The following is a 14,095-nucleotide window of genomic DNA, read 5'->3' as shown; positions in this document are numbered from 1 at the left end:
GTAGAACTTTAGGTAGAAAACAATCTGGTCATCCTTAAAGCTTTATTATGTTTATAAACATTTTTTTTTATCAAAAGAAAACAGGGAGAGTTTTTAAAACAGTAATAACCACATTCTGATAAACTACCTCTTCCAGCCTGATAGCCTTATGCTGATACACCCAGAAAAACAAGAAAAGTGTTGAATCCATTCCAAGAATCTAATTTGAGAAAACATCTTAGATAAGCCCACTTAATTCACATAAAAATAAAGGTGAAGGCAGGAGAGAAACATATTGAACAACGTTCTGTTAATGTAGCTATTCCAATAAAAATACTTTGACCAATATAGCATTTGTTTCCTAATATGGTCTATTTTATAGGACTGATAGATTGCATAGGGTACTATGTTAACCCAGGAAAAGATGGAGTTTCTTTCAGTGTATATGATGAATTGTAAATGAGATGGAAAGTGTGCCCTAGCCTGTTTCAAAGAACCTTTTCAGCTTGAGATATAAAGGACAACACAATGCACAGAATCTATGTGCTGGCTATATTATATGTAATCTTTCCCCTCTTGTGATCTTGCTCTACTTTGTATTTATCCATATTTATTATTTAATTGATTCCATTGAATGTTTTAATCTTGGTTTCATTGTGTACTGATCAGAATCACTTTGAGTAAGATGGGCGGTCGTATAAATTTGACTCTAATCAATTGCAATTAATTTTCAATTTAGTAATTCCAAAATCTGTTCTCAGATTTAAACGTTATCTTTTGCAAACATTTTCCTGTAATATTGAAAGCAGGTATAAACTCTGCCTTCTCATGCAGGGAATACCTCTAGTCACAGGGAACCATTCGAGGCTCAGCCAAGATGGTTATCCTACAAATCAAGAAGCACATAATGGTTACATTCCTTACATTGTTTGGGAGATTTGCCTAAATCTAAGTGTAGCAGAACAAAAGAAATATAAAAGCTGTGAAACCTTACTTAGGCGTACAGTTCATTCTTTATTATAAAAATCTAGAAGACAGTTAACTTAGAAGAGCAACAAGAGTATTTGCTGATCAGATTAATAATAGAGATATACAGAGACTCAGCTTTCTTCAGGTGCTTTAGGATATGTGATTAAAAATGCCACATCTGTCTGGAGTACACTAAGCAGCTGTGTCTTTTCTTGCAAAGGCACAGATGCTGTGAATAGTTTCCCCCCAAGTCCTAAAGCAGCTCTTGGAATTTCAATCTGAAAACCTGCACATCCTAGTCCAAAATATCTTGGGGAATCTTGACCAACCTCTAATCTTTTTATATTTAGGAAAAAAGATGTAGAGTTTAATAGGGCATAACTACTGAAGAATTATCTACATATATTTCCAGTAAGGCCGTTACAGAATAAGCATTAATTTAGAATGTTCTTTTGTAATTATTTACTGTATGTGCTGGCTCAGTGGCTAAGACACTGAAATTGTCGATCAGAAAGGTCAGCAGTTCAACGGTTCAAATCCTAAGCACTGCATAAAGGAGTGAGCTCCTGTTACTTGTCCCAGCTTCTGCCAACCTAGCAGTTCAAAAGCATGTAAAAATGCAAGTAGAAAAATAGGGACCACCTTGGTGGGAAGGTAACAGCGTTCCCATGTGCCTTCAGCATTTAGTCATGCCAGCCACATGACCAAGGAGACATCTTCGGACAGTGCTGGCTCTTTGGCTTTGTAACAGAGATGAGCATCGTCCCCTAGAACTGGAAATGACTAGCACGTATGTGCAAGGGGAACATCTATCTTTACCTTACTGTATTTCTAGCAATGTTCTGTGTCAGGAAAAAGCATTGAGAGTTTGTGTTCCATATGGATTTCATTGATTTATCAGGTCTATATTTTAATTTTGAAAATAAAGGCACTGCTATTTTATTACTCAGCGAGCAATAGGGTAGCAAAATATGTAAAACAGTAGTTTCAAAATAGATGACCTAAATAGGTGGCCAGATGGCATGCAATTTTTAACAGCCATTATCTCTCAACAGCAGCTGATGAGGATGCTGAGAAAAAAAATGGTGTACTTATTTCTAGCTAAATAGGAGTTGATGACTGCCAAAGTACTTTTACTATTCCTTGCACTTGGAAATAAGCATATTCATAACTTTTGCTGACACATAAGAGTATATTTTAGAAACCTATAATTTCTATTGCAGTTTTATTTTTCAAGGCTACCAGGAAATGTAGTACTTCACAGCTACATATATTTTCAAGGATAAATAAAAGAGCAATTTGCCATTTGTATTAAGTTAAATCAGACTTTCAGCTCAATCAAAACAGCTTGCAGCTGGATGTAATAATGTGGTTTTCTGACACTCAGAGAAAAATTGAAGCTCTTTAGAAAAGTCCCTGCTGATATTCAGCGTGGTATAGCCTTCACTAGCCATTTCTTGCTCTCTTTGGATGTTTTTAAATTTGGTAAACTGAGAGGAAAGGAAGAGAAAAAAGGAAGTGCCCAGAAAGTAGAGCACAAAAGAACTTTTTCAATGGTGTTTTATTAGGGCAATAAAGTAAAATGCAACATGCAGCTGAATGAAATGAGTACGCTGATTCTATTTAATTTCTCATTCAGCTTTTCTCTGTGTCATAAACCAGAAAGTATGGTTGGAGCACTGAATGAAAAATCAAACACACCAAGCCTGGCAAGTTGTACTAATAGAAACAGCTTGTTATTTTATTCAAGAGGCTGTTGGAAAATTCTTCTAGATGCATGATTGAGAATCTCCTTTCTATGATTCTTTGACCTGGAAGGCGTGCAATAATGAATACCTCAAAGTCATGTCATGAGGATAACAGAACAAAAGATTATGGATTTTTTTTTTTTACTTCAGTGAGTGAAAAAAAGACCCATATCAGCAACAGCTTGTCAAAACTGCTGCTTATATGTGCAAGAGAAAACAAGATGCACAGCCAGAGGACAGCTCTATTGAGCTGTTCACCCAGCCGAACAGGCAAGCCACATTTTAAACTAAGAATGATTTGCCTACTTAGTCATATGATGAAAGTTGCAGTGGAAATACTAGGCTCTTCAGATGTGTTGCAGTTTGCCTCCTCCAGACATAAATCACCCTTTGCAAAGTTGCATTTTGTAAATATTTTTCTAACGAGGGGATGGCAAGGGTGTACTAGGCAGGGGTGGGATTCTACCAGTTCAGACCAGTTCAGTAGAATCGGTGGTTATGATTTCCGGTAGTTCGGAGAACCAGTAAAATGGGCTGCTGGCTAGCCCCATCCCCTCCACCTGCTTCTCCGCTCCCTGCCCAGTCTGTCCTTATCGTGCATGCACGACATTGTGCACATGGGTGACAAGCTGACTGCATTCTAGCCCAGCCCACCCCACCCCGCCCCTCCTTATCTTCACGCACCTTTGCTGCCTGCAGTCTGTCTTCACCCGCCTGCCAGCCACTGCTGTCCACTTTCCACCATGATCTCTGTAGGTAAAGGAGGCTCTGCAAGCCTAGGTTGCCTATGTGCTGCTGCTGCTGCCAGCTCCAGTTGAGTTCTGACTCCTGGGCCAGCCTAGGCTGCCACCACCACGCTACTGCTGTTGCCCTCGCCCTTGTCACCATTGCCGCCACAAGCCCCAGTTGAGTCCTGATTCCTGGGCTGGCCTAGGCCGCCACTGCCATGCCGCCTCCTTCAGCACTTGTGGCCCAGCTAGCTGCCCCCCCATCCCTGTCTGGCTTGCTTAGCTGCCCATGCCTAGCAATTTCCCCCTCACCCCACTTGCCTGGATTGCTTAGCCACCAATGCCGCCCATGCGGCACTCATGGCCTAGCAAGCTTCCCACCACAACTGTCCCCAGCCTCCAGCTTGTCTGGCTTGCTGGTGGCAGAGAGGAAGGTGACCTGCCTGATCTGTCACCGTTTGGGTCCCCACCAGCCTGCATCTCGCCCCCTGCCTCTCCACAGTTGCTTGGCCTTGCCTGCTAGGGGTGGGGTGGGGGCAGCCAGGGAACACAACGTTATGCCCCCAGGCTCCTATTGCACCTTTGGCCTGCCTCCCCTTCCCTCTTCCGCCTGCTGGCCTGCATGCGTTGGCTGAATGCAGGCTGCATTCTGTGAGAATGGTGCAAGTCAAGCCTCGTGAGAGAGGATCTTCCTTGGTGGCCTACACTTGGCTAAAACATTTGGCTGGGCGAGGAAGGGGGGGGCTGGTAGAGGGGTGATGCAGTTGGATGCGTGCTTCTTGGTTGCCCCCTACACCTCCTCCCAGCAGCTGTAGAGAATCTGAGCAGGGGATAAGATGCAGGCTGGCAGGTAGCCGAGTGGCAAAGGCTCTGCCCTGGCTGGCTCACCTTGCCCTCTGCCACCAGCCACAGGAGGAAGGTAAGTTTCCAGGCAGCTGGGATGCTGGTGGGGTGGGCTCTTGAGGGAGGGGAGGAGGTCCCACCCCCTGCCCCTTTGTTGGACCCAGAAACCTTGCCTGCCAGCTTTTCTGGGCAATGCAGGACTGGGTGAGAATGGGCAATCGCACCTGGTCCCTGGGACTCTAGGAGACTGGCCAGGAAGAAAGTTAACAAGTGATGTTGGAAGTGTGTGTGTGTATTTCAGGTGGGTCTCCTAGATTTAGAAGGAGAGAGGGAAGGAGGAAGGGAAGGGACAGAAAGAGAGAGAGAGAGAAAGAGAGAGAAAAAGAGAGAGGGAAAAGAGGGAAAGAGAAAGAGGGAGAAAGAGAGAAAGAAAGAGAAAGAGAGAGGGAAAGAGGGAGGAGAGAGAGAAAGAGAAAGAAAGAGAGAGAGAGAAAGAAGAAGAAAGAGACAAGAAAGAAAAGAAAGAGAAAAGGGAAAGAAAGAAAAAGGGAGAAAGGAAGAAAAGGTATAGACAAAGAAAGATATGGATGGAAGGAAGGGACAGAAAGAAAGAAAGAAAGAGAGAGAGAGAGAGGGAGGGAGGGAGAGAGGAGAAAGTGAATGAGATATATGAATGGATAGATAAATACATAGAAGGAGGGAGGGAGAGATAAAAAAGGAGAGGAAGGAAGGATGCAAACCCTGGCTTCAGAAGATTCTTTGAAACAGCACAGCTATCTAGGACTGGCCTGGAAGGGATCTCGAAAGTCATCAACCACCTGCTCCAGCAGGAGATCCTCATAGAATAGCAGAGTTAGAAGGGAGTGTGTGTGTGTATGTGTGTGTGTGTTTTCATGGCTGTCAAAACAGATCAAACAGATCAAACATCCAAAAACAGATCAAGTAGCTCTGGGGAGGTCAATCATAATTTAGAACACTTGCTAAGCAACCGGCCATTAAGCAAGGACCACTTGTACTTGGTTTGCCAGTCACATGGCCACCTGGCCATGCCCACCCAGTCACACGATCACCAAGCCACAATCACCTGGTCATGTGACCATCAAATCACATCCATCCAGTCACGTGACCACCAAGCCATTTCCACAAATTAAGACATGCCCACAGAATTGGTTGTTACAAAATTTGAATCTCACCGCGGTACTAGGTAATGATACGTGAGGAACTTTGAGAGAAGAATTGTAGTGGGAGTCAGGAAGGACAATTCAGTGATGCAGATTGGGGAGAAACATGCATTGGGAAGTAATAGACAATTGTAAATGAAGACAGAGTCGATACATATTCTGATTTCTAGGAAACACACAAAACCTAATTTGTTTTTTTATTTACATCTTCAGAAGTAGCTCCTGACAGGATGGTATTTATCATCATTACCATTGTAGCAAATTAAGAAAATTAATTTGATTTGTAACACATCACATATAGAACATTTGACATTGAAATAAGCATATACTGTATATATGTGTGTGTATGTGTGTACTCATGTACATTCATTTAAAATGATTCCAAATGCTTTGTAGAATACAACCTTTACTGTTTTTTTAAACCATGCATTTTATAATTACAATTGTGACTTTAAATGCTGACTTCAGTGAGAGCTGATGGAAATTGAGAAGTAGTTATAGTCATACATTCAGTCATATGAATACCTGTCATATACAATTAGAAAAAAACAAAATGCTTATTACAACGTACAGGATAAGTGAAGGTTAGGATCCTACTCGACCATTAGCAGGATCAATAACCCATAGCTTCCAGGAAATTGTTCTATATGACATTTCACAAATGTCATATGTTGAATCAAAATATTCAACATGGTAAATATACAGCAAGATCATTTCAATAAATTTAATTATACATATCTATATAATTTAAATGTTGTAATGACGAGGCAGTCGAGTTGTTTGATCATAAACAACTGAATCATGATGATCTTTATTGGAGTCTAGTCTTGCATTTATATACATTTTTAGTTACCCTCCATCATTGGTTAACTTTGGTTACTGCTTAACTTTCGTTACTGTTTAACACAGTAATTAATACAATTACTTATCTCTAGTTAAAGTCTAACATATGTTTACTTCCTCTCTCTAATCCTCCTCTAGATTAGTGACTTTGTTTACCTGAGTTGTATTTGCTTGGAAACATTCTTTATCTGAGGTTTGCCATCCGAGATTGGAACATTCCTGCAATTACAGCTCTACATTTAAATATTCCAAAACTAATGTAAAGAGGTGCTAATTAAGGTACTTGAGCAGCTGTTGGCATACATTTTGTCTTTATATGGTATTTTGTGTTTTTTGAGAAATGTCCCTGACTATGAATAGCAAATCATAGAAAGAAGGCATTAATTAGTTGGGACCAGATGTATCTCAACAAGAGTTTAATTTGGAATGAGATAAAAATATTTGTGGAGAATTATGGTGAATTTACTGATGTGCATTGTGAGATCAATACTATATTCAAATTGCTTACAACTTTTGTAATATTTTTAGAAATAAAAAAATATTTTCTAACATTTCTGGCTTACCTGATAATAACAGCAGTCATATTTGATCTTGGACATTACATTTAGTAACTGATGTTTTACAAGCAACACAGGAGAAAGTATTACAATTAAATCAACCAGAGAAAGAGTAGATATATGAACCTAATCAGGTATCAAAAAGAGGAAATGTTTTTAAGAAAATCCTCATGCAAACATCAAAATATGTACAGTCTTTATTTATTTATATTCCACATTTATTATTTTTATAAATAACTGAAAGAGCTGAACAAACAGTGTAATAAATAGTGTTGGGTTGTTTATATGTTTATAGGTTCTGGATTTTGAACACATCCTGTAAGTTAGCCCATCTGAGGAACCTTGGTTCAAAAAGGTTTGCCTCATGACATACCACTTTGCTCAGTCATGAGAATTTTAATAGCAAACAGATATTTTGGCACCTGTATATCTTTACCTATAAAGTATAGAACATGATACGATTGCTAATTTTTGAAATTAGCAGTTGGTCAGCTTGGCTTTACGAGATACAAATTTCCATCTAGATTTCCATCAAATATCTAGCTTTTTCTGTGTAGAAATAATGTTAAGATGCACCCTTCTTTACTTTTCTAAACTGTTAGATATTGTAATTGAAGTTCCCAAATTGCATTTGGTAACATAAAAGATATTTTTAACATTTGCCATATATTGAAGCAGCTGTTTAATGATATTCACTAAGCAAATATTTAATTAGGCTTGAAATGTCATGCCAAACCCTTCACCTACCACACAAGTTGAATATCAGCAAACAGACAGGACAACAGGAATATATGTTGTAAGCATTAATTTTGGTAAATAATCCAACTGGAGACATTAAATAGAAGATAATCCTGAAAATATAGATTTAAGCAAAAAGGAATATTGGTGTTGCATGCCAGATGCTGTCACACTTCCTGCTTTGTGATTAAAATTTCAATACTAGCAATTTTGAAAGAATTGTACAATCAAGAGCTTCCTATCTGAGATAAAAACTCAATCTAAAATGGATTACACATTACATAAACTTTTCTGGACAATAGGTACTGCTTGATCTTCCACTTTAAGAGAGGGAAAGAACTTGCAATTTAATAGGTTGGCATTTCATTTTTTGTGGCATTATCTATGAAAATACAATTAGTTTGGATTCAGTCAATGGTAAATTTTATACTCATTTGTACAGATTATTTTTCAAATTAATTCACCAAGATTCAATACTGTTTCTGGGTTCATGCAGGAATAAATCTCCTATTTAGTGTTGTCTAAAATCTCTACCATGCTTCTATGCTAGTATTTTAAGACAACCCTATTGCATTATGACTATCATTAGAAAAGAACTGGCAGTATTTTTAAAATGTTCAATACCAAAATAAACCCAATCCATCCAATCATGTATAAGAAAGAAATGGGAAAATTACTATCTAGGGTCCATGTAGTACTTTCTTTTCTGCTTTGTATAGCAACTGGGCAATTCTGTTTATTTATGTATCATATTTATATGATTGCCCATCTCACAAAATAAAATAAAATAAAAAGACAGTAGAATTAGCCATGTCTTCCCAGATTAATTAATATGCATTACATATTATAAAAAGAACTAGGAAACCAAGCACCACATTGGACACTAAACACCCCAAACTAGTGAGACATGACCATATATATTTCAAAGATATTATACATTATTTTTAGCTGTATGTAATGCTTTAAGACTTTTCACTGTTTTGACACTATAGTTCTAAATGTTTCCAGTAATTTTTTAAAAAAGAAATAACTAGTAGATATTATTAATTTGGCAAGTAGCAGCAAAAAACCTCCCCGAAGGACTTTGATTCATGAACAGTGACATTAATTTTAGACAAGTATTAGACAACACTTGAATTATGATATCATCAGTAAACTTGAATTTCATCCTCTGTAGGTTATTTATGTTGTAACAAAAGTAGATTATTTAATATTTCTTAGGGGTAAGAATTACTAAAATTAATAATATTAATTAATAATAATAATATTCATAAACAGAGCAACAGAAAGCCATGGGCAGACAACCCCCCACCCCGGGAAACCAGAAGAGCAGCTCCCTGGAGCACATGCGTGCACTGGCCAGCTAGTCTTTGCGCATGTGGGAGCACTGGAAACTGAAAGAGCAGCTCCACAGAGTGCATACGCGCAATGGCCAGCTGGTCTTCACGCGTGCATGCATGTTAGAAACCGGAAGACCAGGTGGCTGGCATTCCTGGACGTGCCGGGAAGCTAAGCTTCTGGTTTCTGATACTCCTGCGCACGCACGCCAGGGAGCTGCTCTTCCAGTTTCTGGTGTGCGCACACACATGTGGGCGTTCCATTTTGGTACTCAGTGTCGAAAAGGTTAGCCACACTGCAATAGGTGAACAAAAATGCTAAATCAGCTCTAAACATCTGGCTGCCTATATAACGAACAACAACAACAACAACAATAATAATATCCTTTAATAAAGTATAAAACAGAGAGCAATGTATGATTTTCAAATAGCTTCTCAGTCATATAACTTTGGTCTCAAAATTCTTTAAATCAGAATTTACCAAAAGCAATTTTTTATGTGTTCTTGATTTGATATGTGCTATAGATTATCAAATGTTGACATATGTTTTGATTAAAAATTAAGTTATGTTTAATTGGAGAATTTATTTTAATCAATTTCATGTACTAAAAAAAAATCAACTAAAGTTGTACTTACCAGTAAATTGTAGTTAAAAGTTCTGATAATCTTGCTGTCCTTGTTCCTTCTGAAATTGCTGATGTCGAAGACATAAATGGAATCCCTCTCTCATTTAATATGTATTAGTATTATTACATTTTTCAACATTAATCCACTGAACAAATGAAACATTGATATCATGAAACACTTATGGGATACATTAATTGTAAATGGCAAATATAAAAAATGCAGATTGGAAAAAAGAAAATAAGATTAAAAGTACCATTTTGGCTGCAATCCTTCAGGCTGAGAAAAATACACAATAACTGGTCAAGGACAAATGGAAAATCAATGAATGAAAAAAATGCTCAAAACATGGGATTGGATAGGAGAGTTAATTCTGAATAATGACAATAATAAAGCTGGAGGAAAAAATAGACTAAAAGCAGAAATATGAAATATGAATTTTAGGAATAACAGTGCATTAGTTTGTAATTTTGTGAGGATCCGAAGTGAATCAACTGACCGTACTAACCTATAAACTCATGTGTTTGTAATATTTGCATTCTTGGTACAGAAATGTTTTCTGAGAAATATATCCCGAAATTCAATTGTGCAGATATTGTTAAATGGGATCCCCATTTTGAAGTATGCGCAGGTACTAGATTCATGTTTCATAACTCTGTGCATTTGTAATATTTGAAATCAGTGAGGAAAAATGTCAACCATGAACCAGAATTTTAAATAATACCCCATAACATTATACTTATAACATGAACTGATTCAAGATGAAGTAATTGGGGCAAACCTATTGACACTTATTCATTGTAAGTTAATAATCTACTACTTATAAAGTGAATATTTATGTTTACACTATATGTTTGCAAATATTATGTTTCTTATAATGTAAAACAGTACAATAACTTTTCTCAGCTTATACTGTATAAACAGTAGTTGTAAAACAACATCTACCTATTGTAACTGCATATAATCATGATGAGTGATTTAATGAATGTTCTGAAGGTCGTATCACAGAAAGCAACCTTTCCTACATTTATTTATTCCTTTGTTTTTATTCATAACGTTCCCTGAATGATTGATAATGAATTTAGAAATATTACACTGGCAAAAACAATAAAACCTCAAAAGACTAAAAAAACCAGAATGAATTCTTTAGAAAATTATTTTATTGAAGAATGTTATACAATAATAAAAATGATACAAATTTAAGAAAGGAAATAAAAAAATGGTGAATAGATAAAGAAAAAAATATATAGAAGCAGCTTCATCCATGAAGTTACAAATACATTTATAATCCATCCATCTCTTTAAGGTTTCATCAACAATTCCTTCCTTCCATATTTTATCCTTTCTAACCATCAAATCATCAGTTCAATTTTTATATTTTAAGGAAAAAGTCCATAAAGGGTTTCCAGTCACTAATAAATGTACTTCCTTAATCAACAAGTTAATTTTGCCATTTTTGTAAATTCTGTATCTTCACCAAATATTCCTTGGTTGTAGATGTTTTTGAATCTTTCTATCTTGGTGCATATAATAATCTTGCTGCAGCTACCATACATTAAAAATAATCTTCCATGAGTCTTTTTTAATGGATTGCCCATAAGTACCAACAAAATACGATTTCAGCTGAATGTTTTTAAAAATCTTTAAAATCCTTCATACCACTAAAATGTATTTGCACCCAGAATTTTCTAGCTTTTTCAGAAGTCCACTATGTGTGATAATGACCCTTCATTTTTTCCACATTTGCAAAATAAATATGAAGTACCTCCAAATATATCCTAGATAATTTTTCTAGTGTCATATACCAAGGGTACATCATTTTGTAAACATTCTCTTTAAGATATAACTTAGTGTTTTTCTCTTATTTTCAGAGTGTCACACCAAATTTAATCTTAAATATGAGCCTATCAAGCTGGGTTTTGTGAGCAATGGCTGTGATGGTTTTATTATCACTTTGAGATTTTTTACCCCCTGAACTCCATATGAGTCTGCAGTAATTTAATAATAATTGATCTTCAAATTAATTTATGCTGTGAATAAGAATTTCTTTTGGATATAATATCCAGTAATTATTTTATACAACAGTGTTATGTTTTTGACCAGCTTGAGGCTTACGCATTTTAGATTCATAATAAAAATTATCATTTCCATCTTTCAGTATCTCTCTGCTATAATTATTAGAAATAGTATGTTTGTCCACATGTTAGAGAATACTTATAGCCCTCAAGCTGTTTCATTCTACTACAATGTATTTGCCTATTTGCATGTGTATGTTTAAATAAATTTTAAAAAGTTATAACATATTGTAAATTTTAGTCCTTTCAACCATCTTTTCTATTGGTCCATCAGTATGTTGCAACTGAAATTTTTGGCTCATTCTACCACACAATCTTTTATTTGTTCTTCTTCCATTTCAGATTTCAGTAAAAACTTATTCATTGTAACAATCACATTAATTCATTCACCAATGGCCTTGTGATGACCTGGAACAAGGCTCGGAGGCAAAACAGTCAGCTGATAGTTCAAAATGCCCCTTTGTTGGTCCAACTTTCCCCCAGACGTTCCCACATTCATGGCAAGTCCAGAGCAAAGTGCTCATACACATACACCTCCAGCAGCCTCTGACTGTGAGTAGTCTAGCAAAACACTGTTAGCACAATGGCTTCAAGGCAAGAAGTCCAGTGGGGCAAAGGAACAGGTCAAGGAGTCCAATGAAGCAAAGGAACAAGGCAATGAGTTCAGGAAGCAAAGGAACAAGGCTATTATAAGGCAAGAAGTCCAGCGAACTCCAGACATCGACAATAGCACACAAACTTCACTAATTCAGTGTTTGTTCCTGACAAGTGCCCCTCTCCACAGCATCTTCTTAAGTCTCAGTCCCCAGGTGTGCCTTGTGAAGAGGGGCGGGTGCTCTCCTCCCACTTAGCCGGGTGAGCCTGTGCTGTTCCCGCTCCATGCTTGGGGATCAGGAGGGGGCGGTCCTTGCTTGTCACCTGAGCTCCATTGCTTCTCATTTCTTCTGCCTGCCCTCTCTTCCCCCCTCTATCAGTCTTCCTGCCCCCATTCTTCACGCAAGTTGTCCCAAGTCCAAGGGACCCAGAGCTGCCTCATCCTCCCTGCATTCCTCTGAAGCCAACGAGACTGCCCCCTCAACTTCCATTGATCCTAGCTCTGGCTCATCCTCCTCTGTGGCCTCAGCTTCTGATGGGGCCATGAAATGCCTCTTCGCTAAAATTCTGAACAGTTTGTATTTTGACAAAGATATGCATTATTTATTTAATTATTTCAAAAGTAGTTCCACAAAAATAAAAATTTTTAAGATTCACTTTGCTCTTAATCCCTTAAAATTTCCTTAAATCAGACTCTTGTCATTTTTTTTTGACAATCTTCTTTATTTATTTGCTAATTGTTATTTTACTCCTTTTAAAATCTGTAACGGAATAGAATATAATTCTTTATTGTCCAAGTGTGATTGGACACATAAGGAATTTGTTTTGGTGCATATACTCTCAGTGTACATAAAAGAAAAGATATATTTGTCAAGAATCATAAGGTACAACACTTAACAATAGTCATAGGGTACAATAAGCAATCAAATCATACAAGGAAACAGTCAATTTAAAAAAATTGTGAGGATACAAGCAACAAAGTTACAGTCATACAGTCATAAATGGGAGGAGATGGATGAAAGGATGGATGGGAAGATTAATAGTAATAGTAATGCACATTTAGTAAATAGTTTGACATGTTGAGGGAATTATTCATTCAGCAGAGTGATGGTGTTCGGGGAAAAACTGTTTTTGTGTCTAATTGTTCTGGCTTGCAGTGCTCTATACTGCTGTTTTGAGGGTAGGAGTTGCAACAGTTTATGTTCAGGATATGAGGGGTCTGTAAATATTTTCACAGTCCTCTTTTTGACTTGTGCAGTATACAGGTCCTCAATGGAAGGCAGGTTGGTAGCAATTGCTTTTTCTGCAGACCTAATTATTGAATAATTATTGAATTATTGAATAATGTTGAAAAAGCACTACGCAATCTAAAACCATCTCTATCTATTGGACCGGACGGAATATGTGCCTACTTCTTAAAAAAGCTATCCACTGCCATAGCAGAACCTCTCAGCATAATCTTTGAAAAATCTTTAAGGACCAGCTTCTAGCCTAACCTATGGTCACAAGCCAGGGTCATCCCCATCTTCAAAAAGGGAGACCCCAGGCTAGTTGAAAATTACAGAGCAATCTCCTTATGTTGCGTCACCTGTAAAGTCATGGAATCAATTATTTACCAATCCATTATCCTCCACTTAGAGACAAACAACCTACTCTCCAATAAACAATTTGTTTTCAGGAAAAAAACTATCCTGTAATCTGCAACTCTAACACTGCAAAAACATATGGATTACACAACTCAATCAGGGCAAAACAATAGATGCAATCTACATAGACTTCTGTAAAGCCTTTGATTCAGTGGTACGCGACAAACTACTCCTAAAACTAAAATCTTATGGTATCTCTGGACAACTGCATAACTGGATAGAAGCATTCCTGT

At 37.3% G+C, this 14,095-nt stretch overlaps 1 long non-coding RNA gene across 1 annotated transcript in view; it reads right to left on the bottom strand.

Moving 5' to 3' along the window:
* The window catches only part of LOC148125466 (uncharacterized), a 31,474-nt gene extending 21,659 nt beyond the window's left edge, over positions 1-9,815 (bottom strand). Inside the window, exon 1 of the long non-coding RNA XR_015744150.1 lies at positions 9,560-9,815. This is a non-coding gene — a long non-coding RNA (uncharacterized LOC148125466). The remainder of the gene's footprint in view (positions 1-9,559) is intronic.
* Positions 9,816-14,095: the final 4,280 nt, after the last annotated feature.

Source organism: Pseudonaja textilis, chromosome 6 (assembly GCF_049901715.1).
Source record: "Pseudonaja textilis isolate UNSWEBS1 chromosome 6, rPseTex1.2, whole genome shotgun sequence".
NCBI lineage: Eukaryota > Metazoa > Chordata > Lepidosauria > Squamata > Elapidae > Pseudonaja > Pseudonaja textilis.
This window is presented reverse-complemented; position numbering and strand designations above follow the sequence as displayed.